We start from the raw sequence: 9,414 nt of genomic DNA, 5'->3' as shown, positions 1-9,414 counted from the left end.
AATTTAAATTAGGGTGTTACAAGAAGCCAGCATAGCCCAAGAAACTTCTGACTCCCTTGATATTTGTCGAGGGTGGCAATTGTTCAATAAGATCGATCTTTGCTTGATCCACTTCTATCCCTCTTTCAGACACTCTATGTCCGAGGACAATTCCTTCTCTGACCATGAAATGACAGTTCTCCCAATTAAGGACTAAGTGTGTCTCTTGGCATATCATGAGAACTTTGTCCAAATTTTCAAGGCATTGATCGAAATCCTTATGGACTGAGAAGTCGTCCATGAATACTTCCATGATGTTTTCAATTGGGTCTGAGAAGATCACCATCATGCACCTTTGAAAGGAACCATAGGGGCAGGTGAAGGTAGTCTTACTCTGGTCATCAGGATGAATGGGAATTTGATGATAACCAGAGTATCCATCGAGGTAGCAAAAGTATGAGTGTTTTGCCAACCGTTCAAGCATCTCATTGATGAAGGGGAGAGGGAAGTGATCCTTCCGGTTGGCCTTGTTGAGCATCCAGTAATCGATACACATCCTCCATCCGGTGACTGTCCGCTGAGGTATGAGCTCATTTCTATCATTTCGGACAACTGTCATGCCTTCCTTCTTTGGGACCACTTGAACTGGACTGACCCACTCACTGTCTTTGCACGGGCTATATGATACCCGCGTGTAGTAGCTTTAGTACCTCTTTCTTGACTACCTCCCTCATCGCATCATTGAGCCGCCATTGATGTTCTCTTGATGGCTTATGTTCCTGTTCCATAGTGATGCGATGGGTGAATAGGTTGGGCCTGATCCCCTTCAAGTCTTGGAGAGAATACCCGATGACGGATCGATATTTCTCTAGGACTGCAATGAGCCGCCGAGTCTCACTCTCTGTCAGCTTGTCACTGATGATGACTGGCATGGCTTTGTTGTTTTGGAGGAAGGCGTACTTCAGACTAGGAGGCAGTGGCTTTAGCTCTAGGAGAGGAGGTTGCGGTGTCTCTTCTTCGCTGAGCTTACTCTTGCCATCCAGATCTGTTTCTTGGGTGAAGTGCGAGACATCCACTTCAAGAATGGGCTGAGTTTGCTCTTCTTGACTGATGTTCACTGCTTCCTCCAATGGGTCTTGCTCGGGTCTAGCCTCTGCAATAGTGTTGCACAAACGAACTAGACTGATCGGGATCTTTTCTTTGCCAACCTTTACCTCGAGGGTTGCTCGGTCTTCATTTGGGTTGACAAGTGGCTCTATTGGCTATCCCATTAAGACAAACTCTTCACCTTCTGGGATATGGAAGATGTGGAAGTCTAGGAAGACCATGTTACGCCCCATTTTCATAGACTTGGCATGAAGAATTCCTTGACGTTCCACTGTCTGGCCGTCGATCCACTACAGGTGTTTACGAGAGAAAATCAGGGGTTCTTCCGGTGTGATGTGATCTGCCAAAGTTTTGGATATCACATTCACCCCGACCTTCGGGTCGTAAAAGGTTTCTTGTGGTTCAGCGTCCCCAATAGTCCAGAGAAGTATTCTTGGATTGCAGTAGATCTGGATGATGCTACTGCTAGATTTCGCTTCCTCTCTCCATTCCTTGCGATGAAGCTTCAGGAATGAATGCCTCAGATCTTGAGCATATATGCTTATGTTCCTTCGGCATGTTCGAGACATCTCCGAGTTACAGGTACTCCACTTCAGTGAAGAGGTCTGGTATGAACATTGGCATATCTTCATGGAGGGGCTTAGGATCTAGGGACTTTGGTGGTTCGGTGATTTCCTCTATGTATGGTGGAGGTGGAGAGGATGCAGCTGATAAAACCTAAAGTTGCTGCCTTTAACAGGGTTGTTCTATTGCCTCTGGTGGATCGTCATATATACCGATCTATTCTGTGTAGTTCAGGACCTTCTTCAAGAGGGCCCTGACCTCAGCCACAGTTTTGTACATGACTGATCCCTCGAAAGACACATTCAAGAAATGTGCACTTTCCGTCTTGAGTCCATAGATGAAGTGTTGCATCAGTATCTCCTCCGGGATTTGATGTGGTGGCCCGGAGTCTACCAAATGCATGAATCTAGCCCATGCTACTCCAAGTGATTCATCGCCTTGCTTGAATGTCATCAGTTGATTTCATTGAGCAATCACCTTGGAGATAGGATAGAAGAACAAGTAGAACTCATCCTTCAGTTGTATCCAATCTCCTCCAACTCCCCTTGCAGTCCGATTGTACCAAATCTTTGTTTCCCCCATCAGAGAGAATAGGAAGAGCTTCCATCATAAGGTGTTTGAGTCATATCCTGTATAATCAGAAGAGAACAATTCTCTTCGAAAGCCTGCAAATGAGCATAGGGGCATTCATCCTTTCTACTATAGAAGGACTGAGCGTGAACCATGGCTACAAGACTGGGATGGATCTCGTAACCATCAAATAGGATGGGGTGTGTTGACGCTCACTAACATTCATTTCCAGGCGTCAACTTGATTAGAAAATCATGAGAGTTTGCATTTCTTACATGCATCCTTATCCAATAAAGTCTCTAAACCACACTTTACCTTTTAGAAAATGCAAGTTGTGTTTTGGAGCTAATATGCAGTTTACAAGCACACTTTGGCCCGACACAAAATCACAGAAATTATCAGAGCACAAATTCAGGCTCAGATGGACCAAAAGTGATGCAAGACCCCAATTCAGACAAGCCAAGACATGACAATACCAATGTGGACAAGGCAAGGCAGCCCAGGACAGCCCGCAAGAGGAGGTTGGGGCGATTGGCGCCACTGGCAGGCTGGCCGACATGCCTGGTCGGCCGACCGGCCCATGGGCCCCACTGCCTTAATCCTGACATGTGGCGACGTCCCATTGGCTCCTAATGGCGGTTCACCAAGGAATGGCTGCTTCTCACCCGTGGCTCCCTGCTATAAATACAAAGGGCGGGGGGGGGTAGAGAATGAGAACAGACATACACACACACCACACTTCCTCTCCTCTCTTGCTCATCTTGCATAGTCTTTAGGCTTAGTGGAGTTTAGGAGAAGTCTAGGAGTCTTCGAGTCGCCGGATCTGCTCGAGAGTCTGGTATGGGTTCATCTCTAGCTCTCTATTGTAATATTCGATTGTTTGTAATAGAATTAGACTATGGTTACCGATATCTGCTCGAAGTATGTTCTGAGTTATCGGATATATATTTCTTGATATGGTTGCATTATTATTTAATGCTTGCATTGCATGATCGCCATGTGCTTGAGATCATTAGTATTTTGTGCTTAGAACTCTATCACTACTCCAGCATTCGTATGTTTGCTCTAGTGTGATGTCTATCCATCTGAAGGGTGGGGGCTCTCTGCGGGACACTAGAGTATCCCTTACTAGTGTAGACATGGTGTCTAGATTAGCTAAGAGTTGCTGGATGTCAACTATACCCACGGTTTGTAGAGGCAGCCGGTAGGTGGTGACAGCCCTGTCCGAGCCCGAGTAATCCTTCATGTTCAGTATGGGGGCGGGGGGTAGGATGTACATAAAACCGCCGGGGTGTACGGACTCCTCCCATTGCTTCGATAGCGGTCTGCCTGTTGTGCAGTTTAATCTCTGACTATCTAACCAATGAGATAGTATAGATGTAGCTAGCCTAGCACAGTTGACTCGAGCTCTAACTTCTGCCTTCCTCCCGGCCTAGAGCATCTTTTATCTTTCTTTTATTTATTTATCCAAGAGGGTAGTTTGTGTGTGTGTCACACTAGCCCCTACCATGTTATATATCTTACCCCTGTTTATGCATAAGAATATCGAATTTTGATAAAGTTCATCAACTAGTGTATATCTCTTCACTCACCGCCTTCCCTGCAGAAATATAAATAAACCCCGATATACTCTAGGGTAAAATGTTATAACGGTATTCCGTGCGCTTGCGGATTTATTCGTGGTTCATGAAATACTGCCACCCAAAATTGGCGTCTGCGGGTGTCATTGCTGCTTTCCCCGTGGTGACGTTGGTAGGCGCCAACAAGAATTTTTGGCGTCGTTGCCAGTGAAGGCACAGATTGAAGTATATAGACAAAGTTATGAACAAAATCAAAATTGGTATTTGCTTGCTAAACAGTCTAACTTGGCTTTGTTTTCTTGTCTTTGTTGACATTTAAACAGGGTAGTGTATGACTGGTTTCGACTTGCCGCAAAACTTTCATTCCGATCTAGAGTAACTTTTGAGGAGGACGCGAGCTCGTCTCGTATCACTTCGGAGATCACTCTCGGCAGCCGAACCAATCATCGCATCGTCGTCAGCTCCTCGAGCTATGACCCAGAAGACACTCTGTGATTACTTTGCTCCGTCTGTTAACCAGGTCCCTACCGGGCCCGAGGTTAACACCGAAGGGGAAACTTCGATTTCAAGACGGGTCTTATTATGATGGTGCAGGCCAGCCCTTTCTGTGGCAAGGCCAATGAGGATGCCAGCGCTCATCTCCAGTAGTTCCTAGAGCTCTGCAGTACTTTTGTTATCAAGGGTGTATCACAAGATGCAATCCGGCTCCGTCTGTTTCCGTTCTCTCTTTTGGGGAGAGCGAAGTAGTGGTTTTATGCTAACAAGGCTGCAGTGGACACTTGGGACAAATGTGCTAAGGCGTTCCTCTCGAAGTTCTTCTCGGCGGGCAAAACCAATGCTCTTCGTGATCCGATTTGGAACTTTCAGCAGGCATCAAATGAGTCAATTCCTGAAGCTTGGGAGAGACTTCAGGAGTACATTCTGGCATGTCCGCACCACGGAATGAACAATTGGCTCATTCTATAGAACTTCTACAACGGGTTGACTCAATCATCCCATGATCATGTGGATGCCGCTGCGGGTGGAGCTTTCTTCTCGCTGACCATTGAAAGAGCTACATCATTGATCGAGAAGATGGTTTCCAACCAAGGTTGGAGCGATGATCACCTCCAACCGCGCTTGCGAGGTATGCACTCCGTCACGGAGGCCGACATGCTCGCTATGAAGATTGATCTCCTCCTCAAGAAATTTGAGGATTATTCCCAAGATAAAGCTCAAATGAAAACATTTCAAGCCTTGGAAACTTGCATGACGTGCGAGGTCTGTGGGAATGTCAGACATTCGGGCGACAACTGCCCAGAAATCCAAGAAGAAGCTTTATTCCTCAATGGCAACAATGGGTTTTGTCCACAAGGAGGTTAGGGGTGGAATCAACCACGCCCATACTACCAAGGAGGTAATGGAAATTCAAATTCTTTCAATCCTAACCAGCCTTCCTTAAGAGATCTTGTCTACGGCCAAGTGAAGATCAATGAGCCCCTTCAGAAGAAGTTGGCCACTATAGACAAATCTATGGAGACCATCCATGTCAAGATGGACGGATTCTCCACTGCCATAAAAAACCAGCTGAGTTTCAACAAGATGATTGAGACTCAACTAGCTCAAGTGGCCGCCGCCATGCCCCCTGCTATGGAGAACGTTAAGGCGATAACCACAAGAGGAGGTAAAACTACTCAAGATCCGCCTTATCCTAACCATGTCAACAAGAAGAAGGCAAGCCCGGTGGCAGAAGAACCACCTCGGGAGGAGGAACCCGAGAAGGTTCAAGATGGGAAGATGGCTCCTCATGAATTCTATGATACTCAAGTATTGCCGTTCCCTATGAGGGCAAAGAAGCTAAGTACAGATGAGCAGTTCAGCTGCTTTGTTGAGATGATACAACAAGTGAACATCAACGTGCCGTTGATGGATGTCATGAAGGTTCCGACCTATGCTCGCTACATCAAGGACATAATCAACAACAAGCGACCGCTGCCGACTACTGAAGTAATCAAGCTCACTGAGGCATGCAGTTCAACAATTGCCCGAGAAGAAGAAGGATCCAGGATTCTCAACTATCAGATGTTCGATAGGGGCACAGAACTTCGACAAATCCTTATGTGATTCGGGAGCCAGTGTTAGTGTGATGCCGAAGGTGGTCTTCGACCAACTTAACTACACAGAGTTGACACCAACACCTATGCAGTTGCAATTGGCTGACTCCTTATTACAGCACCCAGAAAGAATCGTTGAGGATGTCCCAGTGAGAGCACGGGACTGTTTCGTCCCAGTCGACTTTGTGGTACTTGATATGGATAATCATGAGACTACTCTCATTCTAGGATGGCCATTCCTCAATACAGCAGATACACATATTGATGTCGGGGCCAGAGAAATCCGACTTTATATCAATGGTAAAGAGGAGAAATTTGACTTCCGACCCAAGAAGGAGCAATGCTTAATGATCCGAGTCAAATTTGGGCCAAATCCTTAGAAAATCAAAGAAGTCGAAATCACACCCTCTCAGAAAGACAGTCTTATACCTTTTATGAAGACACTCATGAAAGAAGATCCAACGAGCTCAAAAAGGTCTAAGAAGAATGGTAAATTAAAGGCTACTACGCCCGGGGATCCCATTCCTACGCCGCCTACGCCATCAAAGAAGAACAAGAAGAAATGGTGCAAGAAGAACAAGACGTCATCGACCGCTACTACTTCTCAAGGTATGGACGAAACGACCTCAACCTGATCAGGTATGGAGAAAGGTCCTACTTTTTGGACCCTAAACTAAGAGCTAGCTTGGGGAAGGTTCCCTCCCTAAGTCAACTGTATCCCTTTACTTGCTTTTGAATAAAATTTGATAAAAAAATTTCAAAAATAAAATAAAAATTTATTTTTTTATTTCCCTTTTTCTTCATGTGCGGTAAGAATATTTTAACTCCTTATGATAAGTTGAAAGGATGAGTTTTGTTTTGCTCTATCATGTCTGTTGTGCCTAGTTTGGAAATAAGAGTTCTCTTGAGTTGAAGTCTGTTGGTTATGCAAATATCTTGCCAATGAACCTGAAAGTTCCGTGGGTTGCATATGCTTGATCCAAGTCTAAGTTGTTGTGAGCATAGATATGGTAAATAAGGTAGTGCAAGTTTGTTCTAGTGATGCTTGAAATCTAGAGTTGTTTTCAAAAATTCAAAAAGGCAAGTTCCCCAGAGATATGCAATGTCCTACCAGAGTCATATGTCATATTTCATGAAAAACCCTACACATATGCTGCTTGATGTTCTGTTGAGTTTTGTCAAATTGTGTGACCCTAGTGAGATGTTTTTCATGCTTTTTCGATCATAAGCACGTACACGTCCCATCCATTTGCTATATTCCTACACTGGGAATTAGCACCACCATCCATCCATTCCACATTAATAAATGCTCCATGTCTTGGTGATCTCTCTCATAGAACTTCCCTGAAATAAAATAAAGTCGGATTATGGTTGACCCAAAAAGAGAAAAGATGGCATGCCAAAGAAGCATGACCCAAAAAAAAGAAGAAAAAAGAGAAAAAGGGATAGCCATGTCTCAAAAAAAAAAGAGACAAGGGATGATTCGAGAGAGAAAACCATTGCTTCAAGGAGTAAGCCACATCCATCCATCCATCCATCCATCCATCTATCCATCCACTCATACACTTGCACCTTTTGATCGAGATTGCATGACTTGTTTCTCCATGGATCATCTCTTTGACTTTACAATATATGGAATGCAAGTATGCCCCATTCTTATCCTACCTTGAGCTCCACAAAAGCTATGTAGTAGTAGGAAAGATCAAAGGCAGTTGCTGCCCTGATAAGGAAATACAAGTTGAGTGCCTCGAGAGAGTTATCCTGGGAACTTTGCCATGTTTTCTCAAATCTTTCAAAAAGTATCTCCAGATGGATTGCGGATCTATGAGCAAGTAAGTACTACTCTATGCACCGTTCTAACTCTCAACAGCCCAAGACAAGGAGACAGTTAAAAGCCCCATGAAGGAGTAAGGTGATTGTGCAAAGGTATGATAGCCAACTCATTTAAGCTTATAGATGAATCTCTCTGCTTCAGATTATGACATGACTAGTAAGGTACGAGTCAAAGTGATTTTCTGATCAACAACCTGATTTGTCCTAATTTGCTCAGGACAAGCAAACGACAGCTTGGGGGATCTTGTTGACGCTCACTAACAATCATTTCCAGGCGTCAACTTGATTAGAAAATCATGAGAGTTTGCATTTCTTACATGCATCCTTATCCAATAATGTCCCTAAACCATAGTTTACCTTTTAGAAAAAGCAAATTGTGTTTTGGAGCTAATATGCAGGTTACATGCACACTTTGGCCCGACATAAAATCACATAAATTATCAAAGCACCAATTCAGGCTTAGATGGACCAAAAGTGATGCAAGATCCCAATTCAAACAAGCCAAGACAGGACAATACCAACATGGACAAGACAAGGTAGCCCAGGACAGCCTAGGAGAGGAGGTTGGGGGCAGTTGGCACCACTGGCAGGCCGGCCGACCTGCCTGGTCAGCCGACCGGCCCGTGGGCCCCACCGCCTTAATCCAGACACGTGGCGATGTCCCATTGGCTCCTAATGGCGGTTCACCAAGGAATGGCTGCTTCTCACCCGTGGCTCCCTGCTATAAATACGAAGGGTGAGAGAATGGGAACACACACACACACACACCACTTCCTCTCCTCTCTTACTCATCTTGCATAGTCTTTAGGCTTACTGGAGTTTAGGAGAAGTCTAGGAGTCTTCGAGTCACCGGATCTGCTCAAAAGTCTGGTATGGGTTCATCTCTCTTGTAATATTCGGTTGTTTGTAATAGAATTAGACTATGGGTACCGATATCTGCTCGAAGTATGTTCTGAGTTATCGGATATATGCTTCTTGACATAGTTGCGTTCTTATTCAATGCTTGCATTGCACGATCGCCCTGTGCTTGAGATGGTTAGTATTTCATGCTTATAACTCTATCAACTGCTCCAGTATTTGTATGTTTGCTCTAGTGTGATGTATGTCCATCCAGAGGGTGGGGGCTCCGCGCGGAACACTAGAGTATCCCTTACTAGTGTAGACATGGTGTCTTGATTAGCTAAGAGTTGCTGGATGTCAACTATACCCACGGTTTGTAGACGTAGCCGGTAGGTGGTGACAGCCCTGTTCGAGCCCGAGTAATCCTCCACGTTCGGTATGGGGGGTAGGAGGTACATAAAGCCGTCGGGGTGTACGGGCTCCTCCCGTTGCTCCGATAGCGGTCTCCCTGTTGTGTAGTTTAATCTCTAACGATATAACCAATGAGATAGTATAGATATAGCTAGCCTAGCACTGTTGACTCGAGCTCTAACTTCTGCCTTGCTCCCGGCCTAGAGCATCTTTAATCTCTCTTTTATTTATTTATCCAAGAGGGTAGTTTGTGTGTGTGTCACACTACCTCCTACCATGTTATATATCTTACCTCTGTTTATGCATGAGAATATCCAATCTAGATAAAGTTCATCAACTAGTCTAGATCTCTTCACTCACTGCCTTCTCCGCGGAAATATAAATGACACCACAGTATACTCTCGGGTAAAATGCTACAACGGTATTCTGTGCGCTTG

The sequence above is a fragment of the Panicum virgatum genome, chromosome 8K, assembly GCF_016808335.1.
Source record: "Panicum virgatum strain AP13 chromosome 8K, P.virgatum_v5, whole genome shotgun sequence".
Taxonomy (NCBI): domain Eukaryota; kingdom Viridiplantae; phylum Streptophyta; class Magnoliopsida; order Poales; family Poaceae; genus Panicum; species Panicum virgatum.
The sequence above is the reverse complement of the archived record's forward strand: the minus strand, read 5'-3'. Positions refer to the sequence as shown.